We start from the raw sequence: 20,067 nt of genomic DNA, 5'->3' as shown, positions 1-20,067 counted from the left end.
TTTTTATTGTTAGCTACTGAGTCCTCAGGAAGCTGATTCATTTGGGTAAGTAGTTTAACCTCAGTGTTCACTAGATTCCTTTGTTGTACAAGGAATGATAACAAAGGTGGGGTTAGTATGACTTTTGTAAAAAGAAAAAGACTGGCAGCTGAGTTATTTTGAGTGCTCACTGTGAACCAAGTACAGATTTAAGCAACCAGTGTTAAATGAATTAACTCTCACAATATAATATGTGTGAATACTGAAGGTGCTCAAAGACATTGCATATGACAGATGTTCTTGAACTAATCTTGATTCTGATTAACTACTAAAAATATTGTTGTAATAATACCAAGTCCATTTCCATTTTGGTGGGCATTTTATGTTCCCTCTTAATATTGTTTTAACAGTGTATTAGTGAATGTCACTGAACATTTCTCCACATTTCACAATACAAGGGTTCTGAAGAGGGGAGTCTGGATGGAATGGGGACAAGAAATAATTGGTTTTAATGCTTCTATTCTCTTTCCTTCTTTTGGGTAGCCACACTCATTAGTGCCCAGGGCTTGCTCCTGGCTCGGTACTCAAGGATTACTGGTAGAGATGCTTGGGGGACCATATGCGGTTTGAACCATGGACAGCAGATGCAAAAGCAGATGCAAGGTGCATTAATACATGGAGTATCTCTCCAGCCCTGTTTCTTTCTTTGGCGGGAGGGACAGGGAGGACGTGTTATGTATTTTAGAGCTTAAGAAAATCACTTTTTAATTTATTATTTAGAGTTACAGAATAAATTTAATTAAAAATAATTGGCCAAGAAGACAAAATTACTTAGGGAAATGTATAGAGGGTAAGTAGTGATTGCCAGTCTCTCTATTTCAATACAGCATTACTCTTAGATAAGACAAAGATGATAAGAATTCTGTGAATAGTAGCTTAAGTACAAAATAAAAATATTAGTAGTTTGATAATTAATTAATATGATTTAATAGTTGAATCATATTTATTATTATTGGGGAGTGTGGTACCAGGAATTGAACCCAGGGCCTTATACATAGAGGCATGATCTCTAAAACTGTGTTACATTCCTGGCCTGAATTATCTTTATTTTCAGTATACTGCTGATGCATGAATATGGTATATTCTTTATCAGTATTTAATGGTGCATATTAGCTCATAAAGAAGACATTGCTTTCCTTAAACAATCATTGTATTTATATTTTATACAGAAAATAAAAAGTTACAGAAAGTTAATTTTCTTGGTGCTAATATTTGTACTTATAGGATTATCAAGGTACAATGTGCCTGGCCTTGACCTTACACCCAGGCTGCTGGCTACAAGAGGGAATTGTTTATTCTTAAAACATGTAATTTAGGAAACAGGAGAATATTTTCATTTTAATGTTATTGAAGTCAGTGGTCATAGTGTCTTTAGGACAATGAATTCTATCAATTCCAATTCATGATTAGATCACAAGTTGACACTGACAATTCCCTTTCCATGATCAAATTGAATAAAGGTTTGTGAGTCATACGTATAGGTGAGGCCGAGAGTCACACATTGGCAAGAACCCCTAAGTACTGAGTCTGGAGTGACTCTATCACTACCAGGTATGGCCTGAAAGCAGAAGAGACATGTGTGTCATAAGGCAAGAAACAAACAACTATCTACAATTTAAATTAAAATATTATGTACAGTTTATGTATAGTTTTTTGGAGTCTGAAAGCAAAATATTTGTGGCAATACAGCATTACTCTTGGATAAGACAAAGATGATAGTGACCTCTATTTTTCTCTACAGGTTTGGATAAATACCCATTGATTATCTCTTTATCTGACTATAGTTTTGATACATTACTGTGAGAAAGAGGTAAAAGTACTATAGTTCACTTTTATCTGTAGCATGTTTCTCCTGATCTATAGAGGTCCTCTTGTTCTGCTCACTTCGGGATGCAAACATTCTTATGGTGAGATCCTTCTGACTTCATCCTGCGATTGTGGTGCTGACAAGTCTTCTAGTGCACCAGCAGAGCCTCTATTAGAATGGCTCCCTGTGGCTTATCTACACACACAAAAAAGCTCCACAAAAACATCCCAAACACCATGGATTAGCAACTCTATTTTCTCTTTAAAATTTTTTATTTATATCTTGTTGTATTTTTATAAAGTTGTTCACAACAATTTGTTACATTTAATAGTCCAACACCAATCCCACCACTATTATACTTACTCACCACCATATTTTGAATGTTTCCATCCCGACCTCTAAACCCTGCCTCCAAAGCAGGACCTAAATAATTTATTTTGTACTGCTTCTTATAAATAATCCACTAAATAATCCCAAAAAATTTCCTTAGAGGAAAGTATGTGAAGGTGGTTGTATTTCACACCCTGGAGCCATTAAGCACTTGCATCAAAATGAAATGTCATATTGGTGGCTGCACACTCCAGGAACTCTAAAATGTTAAATACTCTTATATAGCTGAGGTTAATTTAATTTTTTTTAATTGGATGACGACTTTGGGGTCCAGAGGCATTGCTATGGCATATCATCCTGTGTTGCTCTCTTTGAGAGATTTATTTCTGAGTCTCTGGATCATGACCATTAATGAGATTATAAGGCACTGGAGGTAGTTCCTGAGCATGACTACCAGGCTATCAGAAACACAGGGAGGTCAGGGGAGGTTGCCCATTCCTGACTCCATGGGAGCCTGGAGATTTCAGTACAAGTCTCCCATACCTGGGTTTTTCAGTAGATTCACTCATGGGTGATGCTAGTCTGAGGAGCATGGCAGTGATTGAGTTCTGTAGGTTTTTGGCCACTGGGGCTCTGTTGGGTTGGGGAGGGGAACTCACCCACCCTTCTCCAGATTGCCCCAGATTGCAACTTTCTTTGTTCTTTTTTTAAAAATGTATGTATGTATGTATTTATTATTTATTTCATTTTTGGGTCACACCTGGCGGTGCACAGGGGTTATTCCTGGCTCTGCACTCAGGAATTACTCCTGGCGGTGCTCAGGGGACCATATGGGATGCTGGGAATTGAACCCGGATCAGCTGCGTGCAAGGCAAACGCCCTACCCACTGTGCTATCGCTCCAGTCCTTTTTTTTTTTTTTAAATTGAATCACTGGGAGAGCAGTTATAAAGTTTTCCGGTTTGTCTCAGTCATACAATGAACAAATACCCATCCCTTCACCAGTGCACATGTTCCACCACCAAGAACCCCGTATGCCCCTCAAGCCCCGCCCCCATCCTGCCTGTGTAGCTGATAATTTTCACTTTACTCTCTCTCTTTATTTTGATTGCATTCAGTGTTTCGACAGAAAACCCATTATTATTATTTGGAATTTTCCCCCAATAATCAAACCTGCCGAAAAGGCATCATTTGATAGTTTGTTTTCTATTGCTGATAATGAAGAGCATATGATGTCTTCTGGCAACTCTATTTTCTTAAGTCCCCCAAATGCCTGTGACCACATCTAACCAACCAAACACAGAAAACATGACAAAGGAGGAGAAAATGATTTGACACAATTAAAAAAAATTTATTTAGACACTGTGATTTACATATTGCCTACAATGGGTTTTCACGCATATCATTCCCACCCCCAAACCCACTACACCTTGTTTTCATTCCTCTACCCCTTCTCCCATTTTCCCTCCCACAGTCCTAAAACCTTGACGCTCCAACTCCTTACATTTTTTAATTTAATTGCTGTAGTTGAGTTCCTTGCTTATGGTACTGTTGGATCTAGTAGTTTATATATAGCATAGATATATGTATATATATTTATTTATGTAGGTATTAAATACTGAGACCAAAGAGATAGTACAAAGATTAAGGCTCTTGTCTTACACATAGTGAACCTAGATTTGATCACCTGCATCGAAAATGGCCACATCACCAGGAGTAAGCCCTGAACATCACTGGCTGTGTTCGCTACCCCCACCCCCCAAAAAAGAAAGAAACAAACAAACAAACATAGAGATGCTTTGCTTTTACACCTTAAAGGGGCCCAAGGCCCTTGATCCTTGCCCCTAAATTATTTCCAGACTTTTTTTTTGTGATTTATAATTTTATTAAGTCATCAGCTTCATTACAGATATTCAACTCAAATCCTACCACCCATGCACTTTCCCACTACCATTTTTCTAAATTTCCCAACCACTCCTTAATCCTGCACCCACATCAGACCCTAAAAATTTATTTTATATTGCTTGTTATAATTTGCAAAAAGGATAAGAAAATGTTTCCTTAGAAAGAAGTTAGTGAAGATTGCGGTATCTCACCATGGAGCCATTAATCTCTTGTAATAAGAGATTACTAAGATGCTGTTATAAATTAAGCCTTCTATGTTTATATTTTGTTAATCAAGATTGGTTGCTTTCTAGACTGCATCCATCCAATCTAGTGTGCTACTTCTGGTTTATCAGTGTTGTAGAGTTTGAAATATCGCTCTAGGATATCCAAAATTCTAAACAGGGTGATACAGCTGAAGTTAAATTTTTAACTGGGTGCTGACTTAATTGGGTGTGCATAACTGCCAGGGCTTCCAGAAGATGGGTGGGGGGGAGAAGAGGAGGTAGCCCAACCCCAACTGGGAAAGTCTAGAGATTTTAGTCACAAAACCCACACAGCAATGGCCACTCAACACCTTTATTGCAAACCACAACACCTAATTAGAGAGAACAAAAGGGAATACTCTGCGACAGTGGCAGCGTGGGATGGGGGGAGATGGGATTGGGGGGTGGGAGGGATGCTGGGTTTATTTGTGGTGGAGAATGGGCACTGGTGAAGGGATGGGTTCTCAAACTTTGTATGAGGGAAACATGAGCACGAAAATGTATAAATCTGTAACTGTACCCTCACTGTGACTCACTAATAAACTTAAAAAAAAAGTCGCTCAAAAGAAATAAAAACAAACAAAAAAACCCCACACAGCTTAGTTTTCAACAGATTTCTGGATGAGGCTCCTCCAAGCAGTGGAGTCTGTCCGGGAGCACGAAGACGACTGTGGTGTGTGGAGTTTTCTGCTGCTGAAATTCTGTTTGGGCCAGTGCTGGGCTCACATGCCCACTCTGGGGTGCCCTGAATGACTCAGCCTTGGGCATCATCCAGAAGAAATTCTGCCACTTGTTAATCTCTTTCAAGATTTAGTTATGAGTCTCTGGATCATAGCTGGTGAATGAGCTTACTTGGCACCTGAGGTTGTTCATGGACATTATTGCTGGGGCTTCAGGAAGTACAGGGAGATGAGAAGGTAGTCATACTGCCTCTTCTTGCCTTCCCTCTCCGTAAGAGAGTGTTTTAATCAACTGTTTAAAACTTTAGCAAATTTTACAGACTCCCATCCATAAAACTGCAGTTGTTGGCCCTCCTGGCTCCCTGGAAGGAGAGATGCATATAACAGTTATAAGGCTAAAATCTTACTTGACGCAAGTAAGAGAGAAAATATTCCTTTTCCTCAGAAAAGGAATTCTCACTTCCTTCAGTGGAAGTGAGAATAGCAAAGGTTGCTGGCAAAGAATGTAGTCCAACCTCAAATACTCATTTTGTATCCATAAGAGAATCACTGTCCCCATCCACCCCTGAATCACCAGAGTACTGATCCCAGTTTTCTCCGTCTTCCAGATCAGTAATCCAAACCAGGATGCCACTTCCCCCTCGGCCCGTGCCTCAGGCGTCTCCTCGTCGGGCCCTGAACCATCCCATCTCACCGAGCACCATTCCATCTGCCGCTAAGCCATCATCCGGCACCTTCCTGGTTTTCTCTCTCCCAGGTTTCTGAACCCCCACCTGGCGCCCCCCACACATCCGGGTAATGGGCGTGGCCTCCACAGAAATAGGCGTGGCCTATTTACCACCCCACCTCTGTGGCAGGGCATTCTCCTTTTGAGTGTTGTGGTTTGCAGTAGAGGTAGTAAGTGGCCATCATGTTCCATCTATAGCCTACCTTCAGCCTGCCTCTCCTATCCCGAGCAGGCCTTCCTAGCACCCTTTACTTGGTGGTCCCTTATCTGAGCTGCCTTTCCCCCCAGCATGCGATGCTGGCTTCTAAGCTGTGGAGTAATCTTCCTGGTACTTATCTCTGCTGCTCTTGGATGTTAGTCTCCCATTCTATTACTTTATATTCCACAAATGAGTGCAATATTTCTATGTCTGTCCCTCTCTTTCTGACTCATTTCACTTAATATAATACTTTCCATATTGCTCCACCCCTATGCAAATTTCATAACTTCATCTTTTCTAACAGTTGCATAGTATTCCATTGTGTAGATGTACCAAAGTTTCTTTAACTAGTCATCTATTCTCGGGTACTCGGGTTTTTTCCAGATTCTGTCTATTGTAAACAGTGCTGCAATGAACATGTAAGTGCAGATGTCATTTCTACTATACTTTTTTTGCATCTCCGGGATATTTTCCCAGAAGTGGTATTACTGGGTCAAATGGGAGCTCAATTTCTAATTTCTTGAGAAGCATTCATATTATTTCCAAAAGAGCTGAGCTATTTGGCATTCCCACCAGCAGTCTGTGTGTGGTTGACTTCTATCTTCAGCGCATTGTGGTCTGCAAAGATAGTTGGTACAATTTCTATCTTCCTGATTCTATTGAGGTATGTTTTGTGACTCAGCTTATGGTCAATTTTGGAAAATGTTTCGTGCCCACTAGAAAAAAAAGCGTATTCTTTTCTTTTGGGATGCAAAGCCCTGTATAGATCTTGTAACCCTTTATCTTGTGTTTCTTCCTTCAAAGCCAGTGTTCCCTCGTTGAGTTTTAATCTTGTAGACATATCTAGAGGAGATAGGGCAGTGTTGAAGTCTCCAACTACTATTGTGTTGTTAGCAATGTCCTTGTTAAAATCTGTTAGCAGTTATTTTAAGTATTTAGCTGGTCCCTCACTAGGTACATACATGTTTAGGAGTGTGATTTCTTCCTGCTATGCATATCCCTTGACTAGTAAAAATTGGCCTTCACGGCCCCATCTAATCTTTTTCAACTTGAAATCTATGTTGTTGGGTACTAGTATGGCCATCCCAGCTTTTCTGAGGGAGTTGTTTGCTTGCAGGATTGTTTTCTATCCTTTGACTTTGAGTCTGTGTTTGCTCTGACAGTTCAGATGTGTTTCTTGTAGGCAGCAGAATGCTGGGTTTAGTTTCCGAATCCATTTTGCCACTCTGTCTCTTAATTAGTGCATTTAGGCCATTGACATTGAGGGAGATTATTATCATGGGTTTTGTGCCATCTTTCTGTAGGGGTTTGTGGTGCTTGTAGGGTTTTTTCTTGTCTTACAGTAGCCCCTTTGATTTTTTTTTTTAATTTGGCTTTGAATCTATGAAGTTCCCGAGCTATTGTTTATCCATGAAATAGTGTATCATTCCTTCAAGTTTGAGTGAGAGTTTAGCTGGATAAAGTATTCTTGGTAAGGCATTCATTTGTTTTTTCACTATATATCCCCCATTGTCTTCGGGCTTGGAGGGTTTCCTCTGATAGGTCTATCAGATGTGCTCCTATTGTATGTGATTCCCTTCTTTGACCTTGCTGCTTGCAATATTATGTCTCTATCTGTGGCATCCATTATTCTGACTAAGATATGTCTTAGACTCTTTTTACTAGGGTCTCTTTGAGCTGGCCCCCTTTGGACTCCTTGAATCTGGATGCTTGCCTTCTCCAGCTCTGGGAACTTTTCAGCAATGATATTTTTAACTGTGGATTTTTTATTGGGGTTTTCTCCCTGTACTTCTGGTACTCCAATGATTCGACTGTTTTCCTCTTGAAATCATCCCCTAGGTCTCTGATTCACCTAAGCGCTATTTTGAGGTCTTTACTCATTGCTGCTTGTTGCCTGTAAGCTTCCTGCAGCTCATCTTCAAGCTCATTGATTCTGTCTTTGGCTGTGGCCATTCTACTATTGAGGACACCCACTGAGTTTTTAATTTCATCTACAGAATCCTTAATTTGTAACACTTCATTTTGTAGCTTTTTTATTCCTGCTCTCATTTCTTCCTGTATTTTCTTGGCTGTCTGTTCCATGGTTTCTTTCATGTCCTCCTTTAATTTCCTGGATGTCTGTTGAGCCATTTCTTTGAGTTCATTGAACATCTTTAATATTTCATCTCTGAATTCCTTATCGGAGAGATCATATTTGTGGGTAAATGCTTGTTGAGGCACCTGGACCCTTTTCTTCATCATCTCCTTGTGGTGGTGATTTTCGTTGTTTTTTCATGTTTTTGTAGTAGTGTGGACAGTTCACTATCAGTATTGCCCTCTTCCTCTCAGGTGCTCCTCAGCAGCTTAGGTGAGGTGTCTAGTGAAGCTTTGGAGGGTGTGTTTTTTTTATATTGGACTTGTAGAGGTTCTAGTGACGCCAGTATTATGGTGCAATTGGAATAAGCTACTGAACTACTCAAATGTGTTTGAGATGGCCAAGATAATCTCCATAGAATTAGGTGGTGGAAATGAAGATGTGATTTTGGAGTGCCAGGAAAGGGGAAAATAATGCCCTACCTGCTTACAAGCCAAATGCCCTACCCGCTGTGCTATCGCTCCAACACATATTTGTATGTATATATACATAACTTAAATACAGATTTTAGTAGAAATGCAATGACTAATAAGGCTTTAATTCTTTAGATAATTCTGTAAAGTGTAATAAAAGCACATTCACCACTAATAATTTTTTTAAATTTTATTTGAGGCTCCATGATTTACAATACTGTTTATGTCAAGGTTTCAAACATCCACCATTCCTACACCAGGCCTCTATAAATGTCCACTTCCTATTACATCCTTACATCCTGTATTAGATCATAACCCAGAGCTAGATGTTTGTAAAGAAAAAAAAAAGAGAATCACCGCATCACTGTTATCCTCCTTGTTCATAGATTTGCTCGAGCGGGCGCCAGTAATGTCTCCATTTGTCCTAGCCCTGAGATGTTAGCAGCATCTCTTTACTTGTCCTTTCCAACAGTGCCGCATTGAGGCTCTTTCAGGGTCAGGGGAATGAGGCCCATCATGGTTACTGTCTTTGGCGTATCGAATATGCCATGGAGAGCTTGTCAGGCTGTGCCATGCAGGCAGAATACTCTCGATAGCTTGCCGGGTTGTCCAAGAGGGAGAACTAGACAATAAGAGGTTTATTTCCAGAGCGGCCAGTCCAGCCGGCCCTGGTTCGATTCCTCCGCCCCTCTTGAAGAGCCCAGCAAGCTACCAAGAGTATGTCGCCTGCGTGGCAGAGCCTGGCAAGCTACCCATGGCAGATTCAATATGCCAAAAACAGTAACAACAAGCCTCACAATGGAGATGTTACTGGTGCCCGCTCGAGCAAATTGATGAGCAATGGGATGACAGTGAGAGACAATGATAAGGTATCTTTAATAAAACAAAAATGTAGAACCAACTTAAAATCTTACTTCAGAACAATAGTTCTCACTGCACTAGCCTTCATCTATGACAGCAGTCTTTTTTCACTTCTACTCAGCTTCTTCTTTCCCATCTCAACCCTCTGCTACCTGTTCCTCCATATTATATACATATTACATATGTATATATACATATAGAAGAATGTTATCATCAATAGTTATCATTTTCCTTTTGACTTATTTTGCAAAATTTTCTTTTCTAATAGCTATATAGTGTGTGTGTGTGTGTGTGTGTGTGTGTGTGTGTGTGTGTGTGTGTAATTTCACCACTGCTTCTTTTCCCAATCATTTGTCATTGGACATCTGGATTTTTTCCATCTCCTGGCCATGGTAGTTAGTGCTGCAGTGAATATTGGTGCACTTAGATCTCTTTGAATGAATGCTTTTGTGTTTGAGGCTAGATGCCAAGAAGTAGAATTGCTGGAATTTATAAGGAAGCTTTAGTCTTACTTTTTTTTGAGAAATTTCCATACTCTTTTCCAAGAGGCTGAACTAGAGAACATTTCAACCGCAACAAATAAGGTTTCCTTTTGTATCATACCCCTGCCAACACTGGTGGTTTTCAACCTTTTTCACATAAACCATTCTCACTAGGTTCAATGCCCTGCCCTATAATACATTATTACTTGTGCCCAGTAGTGCAGGTGGAGCAGAGAGATTATGTGCCATCCCAGGGATTAAACCTGGGGTCCATGAATGCAAGATATATGCCTCTTATTCATGTGATATCTCCCTGGCTCCTGGTTAGATTTCTAAGTTTGGACTTGTCCGAACAACTTGTCCAAGAAACATTTGATAGATTCTTTCATTGAGTAAGGGAAACAGAGAGGGTGCACAACAGTATTGCTAACACTTAGCCTGCAGTTTAAAAGAAATGGGAGAGGGGCTGAAGCAATAGCACAGCAGGTCGGGTGTTTGCCTTGCACGAGGCTGACCCGGGTTCGATTCCCAGCATCACATATGGTCCCCTGAGCACCACCAGGGGTGATTGCTGAGTGCCGAGCCAGGAGTAACCCCTGTGCTTCACCAGGTGTGACCCAAAAAGAAAAAATAAAATAAATGGGATAGAACTGTGCTTGATAATGAAGATTTAAGGACTCCAGAAGAAGATCCAATGGTTTAAAGTGCTTTGCACAAGTTCATGGATTCAAGGCCTGGTGCCTCTGTATGCACTGAAGAAGACAGTCTCAAAATGTGGAATCCCTGGTGAGAAAGGCCCAGAAGATTATTTTGGTGGCTTAAATCACTTTTCCAGCAGCTCATGGTCCCAAGTTCAAACTCTGACCACTGAGACAATCTTGAGGTCTCTGCTATTAAGGGTCAAAGAGAATGTGACTGGCAGATGGCTCGCTGGTCAAGAAGCACTCAGAGCCAGTGTGAGGTCCTGAGCTCTGAGGTCCTTGACAAGGGCCAGTAGTAGTGGGGAGATCCAAATGACCATCACTAGTGTACTGGAAAATATATAGGAAAACATTTTCTTACTCTTGGAAAAAATGTTATTTATTTAACTTAAAAAATGAATATTTGTGTTATAATAGGCAGTGCTCAGAGGCTATCCTGGCTCTGTGTTAGGAGTGACCCTGGCAGTACTCAGGGGACCATCTGTGGTGCTGGGGATTTGAACTAGGGTTACGGGCACCACAGTTTCTGTCACAAGCAAAGACAATAGCCTTACCTCCAAACTAAAAGTAAAAAAAAAAAAAAAATTTAAGAAAAAAGCACACAGCTTTTAAAAAATTTATTGGATTTTATTCTGGGGTCACACCTGATTGTGCTTGGGGCTTATTCCTGGCTCTGTGCTCATGAGCACTCTTGGTGGAATTCAGGGGGCCATTTTCAGTGCCAGTGATTAAACCTGGGTCAACCATGTACAAGGCACAGATTTTTTAAATTTATTTATTTATTTATTTATTTATTTATTTATTTATTGAGTTACCGTGAGAACAGTTACAGGGCTTTTAGGATTGAGTCTCATTCATATTATGCTCAAATACCCATCCCTCCACCAGTGCACATGTTCCACCACCAATAACCCCAGCATACCCCCCCTCCCACTCCCCCTCTACCTGTGTGGCAGATGATTTTCACTTTACTCTTTCCTTACTTTGGTTACATTAAATTTTAGACAGGAAACTCACTATCATTATTTGGAGTTTTTCCCCCACCAGTCAGACCTGTTGGAATGGTATCATTAGACTATATGTTTTCTATTGTTGGTAACAGAGCATATGATATAGCACAGTCACAAAAGTGGCTGCCCAGATTTGGAGTTATGGTATTAAGTCCAGAGGTATTTCTGCCAGCAGCCGCTGCATTCCGAGATTGGTTTCTGTGGTGCTGGGATCATGGCTGTTCAGGAGCGGAGGAGCTGTTCATGGACGACTGCTTGGGGTCTCATTTGGGCAGGAGGCAGGGCTGGTTCTGCCTCCCCCATCGCAAGATTCCCTATGCATCCCATCCCATCACTGTAAACTCCTACCTCTCTGTCCAATTGGTTCTGAACAGTGGCGGTCGCCATGCTGTCGCAGGGGGGAAAAGGCCGAGGGACAGAAACCCTTCCCCTCCGGGGGCTGCACGGGGCTGTAACTTAGTTCAGAGTCCAGGAGTATATCTGCCAGCAGCCACTGCATTCTGAGATTGGTTTCTGTGCCTCTGGGATAATGGATGCTCAGGGGTGGCAGAGCCATTCCTGAGCATATATTTTGTATATCAGGAAAGGTTGCTCAGCCCTGTAAGCAGCCACGCAGTTTGGAGGTGTCCCAGTCCCGCATTCTGGAGCCGTGTTAGTAGAAGCTCAGTGTCGCCGGGGCTCCATCTGGAGAAGGCGTGCTGGCTATACCTCCTCCATCTGGCACCCTGGTGTTGTTGGCCCGGTCTGGGGTCCAGAGCAATCTCCGGCTTGTGGTGCTGCTGGAATGGCCCGGATTCTTCACTGCTGGATCAGATTTTTAAAAATTAATTTAAAAGGGGCTGGAGAGATAGCACAGTGGGTAGGGCATTTGCCTTGCACGCGGCCCACCTGGGTTCAAATCCCAACATCCCATATGGTCCCCTGAGCACGGCCAGGGGTGGTTCCTGAGTGCAGAGCCAGGAGTGACCCCTGTGCATCGCCAGGTGTGACCCAAAAAGAAAAAAAAAAATAATTTAAAAATCCTGCCGAAGCAGAGAGGTAGTTCAGAGTTTAAGGTACATGCCTTGCATCCTGCTGATCCCAGCACCACATAGTCTTTCAAGCATGGTCGGGTGTGGCCTTTGAGACCCATGACCACCATTTGTGGGGAGGACCAGGTATACTATAGGGAGTCAGTAACCCAAGCAACCCTGCCACTTCAGACTTCACATTGAAAAACAGGCCCATTTGGCCAAAAATCTGCAGAAGAAACTCCCGAGTCCCTTCTGTGTGTGTGTATATATATATATATATATATATATATATATATATATACATATATATATATTATACATTCATATGTGAATATATCACTGTATCACTGTCATCCTGTTGATCATCAATTTGCTCGAGCAAGTCCAGTAACATCTCCATTCATCCTAGCCCTGAAATTTTAACAGCCTCTCTTTACTCGTCCTTCCCAATGGTGCCTCATCAGAAGCACTTCAGGGTCAGGGGAATGAATATATATGAATATATATATATATATACACAGACACATATATATCAAAGAAAATGACAGATAGATGTAATCATATTATCAGAAGAGGCCATTGAACAGTCTACTTTTTATAATAGTGACTGTATGATTTAACCAATGTACATTTGTAAACATTTGTTTCTAAAGTTTTACCACTTGTAAGGAAAGTCACAGCAAATTAATAAACACAATTCATAAGTTAAAAATAGAAGTTTTTCAGCACTCCAGGTACATTCTGTAAAGACGGTTATCTGAGCTGCTCAACACCAGCATGTCTTTCAGCCATTGTAATTTTGTTAAAGAGAGGAAAAGGGAATTATCTTCAGAGATGACTAATTGTTCAGGGAAATGAATTTCTCTAAAGGAATGCTCGGAAGGAAATTGCTTAGTATTGGAATTTAGTGGTGTTGAAAGGCCCCAGTGCCAGGAGGAAAAAGATGGCTCGTGGCCAAGCATTGTTTCATTTTTGCATGTGGTCACCTAAAATCCACAGTATGGAAAAAAATCTCTCTATGGTAAGAATTCATCCTGGAACAATGTGTAGCATGAGTAACCAGAAATGAACAAAAATGGTGAGCACTTTATTCTATCTTCAATCAAGTTTTGAGGACCAAAACTGCTATACTGCTCACTGTTGAGGATGCAAAATACCTGCCAGACCTAAGAAAAGCTTCCAGATCTGCGGGTGGGAACCAGCAGGTAGTAAAAGAATGATTAACTGGGGACTAGAGAGATAGTCCAGTGGGTTGGGTGCTTGCCTTGCATGTGGCAGACCCGGATTCAATCTCTGGCACCCCTCATAGTACCCCCAAACCCTGCCAGAAGTGAGCCCTGAGCTCCACTTGGTGTGAACCGAAACCAAACCAGCAAACCAAACACCACCAAAAAGATTAACAACGTCTGTAGCATCATCTCAGTGACAAATGAGAATTCCAGGTAGTAAGGACTAAGAGGGGAGGAAAAAGGATACGGAAGTGGGTTTTTATGTAGGACAGGATTCTGGTTTGGGCTTTAAGGAAGAGCTGTTACAAAAAGTCAAAGATAAAAAGGAGAAATTGTTGATTTAGTTCCCGGCTTGAGTAAAATTGAATTTAGATCACACTCTAAGTTTCAAGAAAGAGCTATAAGTGCAAGAACACTTTATAATAAAAAAATCTAGTCATAGGGCTGGAACAATAGTACAAGGGTAGGACATTTGCCATGGCCATGGCCAACTTGAGTTCTATACATGGCATCCCATATGGGCAGCGGCAGTAGTGATCCCTGAGCACAGAGCCAGGAGCAAATGCTGAGCACCATCAGGTCTGGCCCTCCAAAACATACAAAAAAGAAAATCTAATCATAAAAGTAAATTATGTCTAATTATGTCTATGTGAAAATATTAGGCAGCAATTCAAAAGACAAATCTTATTCAACCTAGAGTATTGGATACACTTTTTTCTTTCTTTTGTAAAACTTTTGCAGTATTTTCAACTCTGCAAATAATATATGCAAAAAATCAATGTAAAAAGATATGCAAATATATGAAATTAAAATTGGTGAAAATACTAACTCTGAAGCTATTATTCTTAACATGTTCATAGATAGTATTACACTAGAATTTTTTTTTTTTTTTTTTTTTTTTTTTTTTTTTTTGCTTTTTGGGTCACACCTGGCGATGCACAGGGGTTACTCCTGGCTCTGCACTCAGGAATTACTCCTGGCGGTGCTCAGGGGACCATATGGGATGCTGGGAATCGAACCCGGGTCGGCCGCGTGCAAGGCAAACTCCCTACCCGCTGTGCTATTGCTCCAGCCCCTACACTAGAATTTTTTCAAAGAAATTTTTATCATTATAGGGGTTGCATCAAGAGTACAGCAGGTAGGGCCTTTGTCTTGCATGCGGCCAACCTGGGTTTGATCCCCAGCATCCCATATGGTCCCCTGAGCACTGCCAGGAGTAAACCAGGAGTAAATCCTGAGTGCAGAGCCAGGAGTAACCCTGTGTATTGCCTGTGTGATGCAAAAAAAAAAAAAAAAAAAGAAAAGAAAAAGAAATTTTTACCATTATATATTCTGACCACAAATGCTTTCTTTTTCAAATATGTGCAATTTCAATATTTGAATACTTTTAAACAGAAATGAAATGATTTGTGTAGGCTACTTGGATGACTCCCAATTAGATAATCTGCTCAAGAAGATCTCTCTAATATATTCACAACAGACCTTCCCACGGCCTGGACTCTCTTCAGTAGCCTGACGATGTGGAGTCTAGATCCAGCAGCGCTTCCTCGCTTTTTGGTTGCCCGCACAGTCAGTGGAGTCCATACCAGACACTGCCCTTTGCATCCTCAATGCCAACACTGCCAGGAGGTGAGGGACACTTCGAGAGGGGCTGCTTTCCCTGTGAGTTGGATGGACAGAAGAGTGGAATGGAGGGCAAATAGTTGGAAAAGGGTTCAGGTGGGCAGCTATATACAGCAGAAGGAAGTGTGATGGAAGCAGGCCAATAAAGTCTGTGTGTCTGGGTGGACCTGAATTCCACTGCTATTGTGCTCAGAGACTTTGGGGGAACTAAGTCGTATAAAATATTTTCTTCCCACACACTTAAAACCATTGACATGGGCCGGGGAGATAGTTCAAAGGACTGGACCATTTGACCTACATATGGAGGCCCCAGGTTTAATTCCCAAGTGGTTAGGCTCCAGGAGCACTGGGCTGGGTACCTCTGGGAGTGACTTGTGGTCCCTGAGGTTGGGAAACTCCTCCCAACCCCACAGACACAGATTAAAAAATAACCACGAACCCTCAACATGGCAGTTTGAGTGGGAAGGTACTCCCAAGTGGTGCTCAGGAGGCCCAGGTGTTCCACTGGCAACTTTTTGCCAACCTAGACGGTGGTTCAGCTCAGGACCTGAGGATGCAATGCTGTTCGTGCTCTTTGGTCCCAGAGATACCTGGTTTACTAATAGTTCTGGGGGCATCCAGCTTTGTATCCGGCGATGCTGGGATATATGTGGTGCTGGGAATCAAGCCCACTGAGGCATGTGTCCCTAATGTGGCCATTCAAAATGGCCGTATATTTGGAAGTCTCTGAACTTCTGTATTGACAACCCATCTATTTTGTGTAACTAGAAATCATGATGCAGTGAACACCAAGCTTGATTCTGTTTTGAGCACAGTGGTTATTATTACTACAGAAAAAGGAGCCAGAAGAGGAATTTCAGAGTCAGGTGTTTATTTGTGGGAGAGGAACACTGTTGTGTCACACCCAAAGTGCTTAGGAGTTGACTAAGGCCTGTGTTCTGTCAAGGAGAAACATCCCTCTTTTTGTAACCATTTCTTAACAACAACCACAATGAGCGCGCAAGCACACACACACAAACACACACACACACACACACACGTTCCCAAGGCCACAGAATATACATATGTGTGTGTGACATTTTGCCCTGGGTTTTGGTACAAAATGCTCAGGACTGCCTGTAGCCCAGTGTAGCACAGCGTCCCTGAATATTCAGCTTGGGAAGCAAGACAATGCTTTAGTAGTACTGAGGTTTTATGCCTTTGCTTACAAATGTAACATTTACATTTTTTAAAAATAGCCTCTGTTGCTTTGCTTACCAAATTATCCAGTAATTTCAACACTCCCTATCTGCACTTTTCCAGCTAGGGGCTCCATGGTTCCAGCAAAGAGTTTGGCTGTCTTTCCCATAGATCACTAAGAAAGGAAACAAGCCATTTGTTAACTGAGCATCTATTATTTAAATTCCTCACAGTTGCCTTTAGAGATGTGTGTGTCCAATCCAAACATTCTTATAGTTGAAGATTACAAAACCGAGAGAAAAAAAGTAAAGTGCTCAAGGAGTTACTTTAGCAATGGAGTCACTTTAAAACTATTGGATATTTAACCAGAGGGCTCCTAGCCTCATTGATAACCAACTTGTACAAGGCGACTTAGAGCTGAATGTCATTAATATTGATGTAGGCAGGTAGACAAGGAAAGGCCCCCAGCAACAAAACTTAGGTCAACAGAACTTCTGGGAGGAAAATGCCAAGACTGATCCAACCAGTGTATACAGAAAACAGACCTGATAAGACTGTTAGCAGACACTGAGGAGGTTGGACCCCTCCCCATGAAGTTCCTCAAACCTTGGAACCTCTCCCTTAAGATCTGATACAGCCCAGAGAAGACTCCAGAACTTCTGGATCAAGATAACCTGAAAAGAGCCTATAAACACCTTGAGGGGCTGGAGGAATAGCAGAGCTGTTAGGGCGTTTGCATTGCATGCAGCTGACCGGGGTTCAATTCCCAGCATCCCATATGGTCCCCTGAGCACTGCCAGGAGTAATTCCTGAGTGCAGAGCCAGGAGTAACCCCTGTGCATTGCCGGGTGTGACCCAAAAAGGGAAAAAAAGACACCTTGAACAAAGGAAGGGCACGCATATGCTGCCCGAGCCCATGTGTTGCTTGCATCCATACGGTGTCTGAGCACATGTGTTGCTGCATCTCCTCTCTTGAGATGTGTACTTTCATGCTTTCGTGTCTCATGCTGGGATGTGTCTAGGGGTTCTCTTTGCCCTTGGAAAAGCACGCATTCATTCTTGAGTGTGTGTGTGTGTGTGTGTGTGTCTCTCTCTTTTGCACCGCCATCCCCCCCACCCCCCCTTCCACACACACTTTCTCTCTCTCTCTCCCCCTCAAAAACCCTCCAAATATCTACTCCTGAAAGTTTCTTTCTGTAAGTGAGACAAGAACTCAGTAACCCTGGGTCCCGGGTGGCAGAGGTGGATATGGAGAAAGCCAACCGTGGGGCCCACCAACACCAATATGACATTAATAATATAATACTTTTTGATATAAGTATTTGACTTTACATCGATTCACTTTTTTTTTTTTTGGCTTTTTGGGTCACACCCGGCGATGCATAGGGGTTACTCCTGGCTCATGCACTCAGGAATTAACTCTTGGCAGTGCTCAGGGGACAATATGGGGTGTTGGGAATCAAACCCGGGTCAGCTGCGTGCAAGGCAAACGCCCTACCCGCTGTGCTATTGCTCCAGCCCCATATCAATTCACTTTTTATGTGTAAAACATTTAAATAATTATAATAATATTAAAATCATAAACAGAAAATAACTAAAAATTTTTCATGAGTTAGAACCATAGAGATAGTACAAGAATTAAGTCACTTGGGGCTGGAGCGATAGCACAGCGGGTAGGGCGTTTGCCTTGCACGTGGCCAACCCGGGTTCAATTCCCAGCATCCCATATGGTCCCCTGAGCACCGCCAGGGGTAATTCCTGAGTGCAAAGCCAGGAGTGATCCTTGTGCATAGCCAGGTGTGACCCCAAAAAGAAAAAAAAAAAAAAGAATTAAGTCACTTGCCTTGCGCCATATATGGTGCCCTGAATACTGCCAGGAGTGATCTCTGAACACAGAGCTAGGGGTTAAGTCCTGAGCACTGTCAAGTTTGACCCAAGTCCTGCCTCTCCAAATTTCTATCAGCAAATGCTGTACTTTTGCTCATTCTGAAGCTGTTTTCTTCTCACTGTGGGTTTTAACAGGCTTTCCTTTCTATCTCAGGTCACGTAGAGATCTTAGTCAAATTTCCAAGCCACTCCAATACTCCTTTCTGGAAATTAATTGGTGTATATCAAATAAATTTGAAGGTCACCTGTCTTCAGACTTGACCTGAGAGGCCTCCTCCTCCTCCAGAAATCTGACACCCATACTCAGTGCTTATTGATATGCAAACACACTTTGGAAAACTCCGGTCAAGCTATCTTTCATTCTTCCTGTCTAAGAAAAAACTCCAGGTATGCGGAGAGCACAAAAACAAACAATGCAGCATCGCCTTCAGTCATTCCCTCAATTCTCTGAGAAAACACTGAAGTCAATGATTCCTTTCCAATACATACAGTTCTCTTCTAAAGCTCTTCATCAGACATTTATTTTGAATTCTCTTAGCTGGGGGGAGGGGCACAATTATTCATTTATGTTCTCTTTAGGGCTGAAAACAATTGCTACAGTTGAATCAACTGTGTCATGAACTGCACTAACAGTTAGAGCCTTTGAAACAAGTAGATTAGTGGTGCCCTGGGCTTTTATTTTGAACAGTCATTATTTCTCCTCCACATTTCACTCAAAAACCTGGGAGGAAAGATTCCTTATAACTGCAGTGAGTTGTCTTTGGGTGGTTACAGTTGGTTGATAGATACAGCTTGTTTTAATTGGATATGCACGTATCATACTTCCTGCGCGTTACTTGCATGTGTGTCCTTAGTGGAGAGAAGGTTAGATTGTATTTAAGTGGAGACAGTTAATTCTGAACCTCCTGTGACTTGCTCTTTCCATCCCACTCCCCATGTGGAATTCCTTAGGCATCCTTAGATAAAGATACTTTGCAAGTGAAAAGAGAACCAAAAAGCTATGAGAGCACAATTTAGATTTTTGGCTAAAGATTAGGAGGGTTTTCTTCAGGCTACTAAGACAGAGAAACATTGAATACTAGTTGTAAGCAGTAAGATTTAATTGTTATTACTCAAGATTATGTCAATAATCATAATAACACAGAAACAACATGCTAAATTTTTTTCTCTATTAAAATATTCTTTCTGATCAGGGTTCCACTTCCCCAACTCAGCATGGCTTCTTTGTCATTCAGAACAAGAAAATACAAAATCAACAAATAAAATGATAAGACTGGATTTATCTTATAGTATGAGGACTAATGATCTTTGATAGATAAGAACTGTGGGGACTGTGCACAGAGTATGGAGGCTAGGGTTATTTAAAGTTTGGTCCAGGGGCACCAGGAAACTGGTGAACAGGTTTAAATACCTGAAGTGTTCCGTGAACCAGGCCAGCATCTTAGAGACGCCTCTCAGAGCCACGGTCCACTTGATGAGGGTAGAGGACCAGCAAAGCATGACCAAGGCCAGCAGGCTGTTCTGCACCCCGCAATGCTCACATTACAATGCTGGGTCACTGGCAGTTTCACACAAAAGGAACAGAAATAGCTCAAATGGCAGGT

The sequence above is a fragment of the Sorex araneus genome, chromosome 10 (genome assembly GCF_027595985.1).
Source record: "Sorex araneus isolate mSorAra2 chromosome 10, mSorAra2.pri, whole genome shotgun sequence".
Taxonomy (NCBI): domain Eukaryota; kingdom Metazoa; phylum Chordata; class Mammalia; order Eulipotyphla; family Soricidae; genus Sorex; species Sorex araneus.
Note: the sequence above shows the minus strand (reverse complement) of the source record.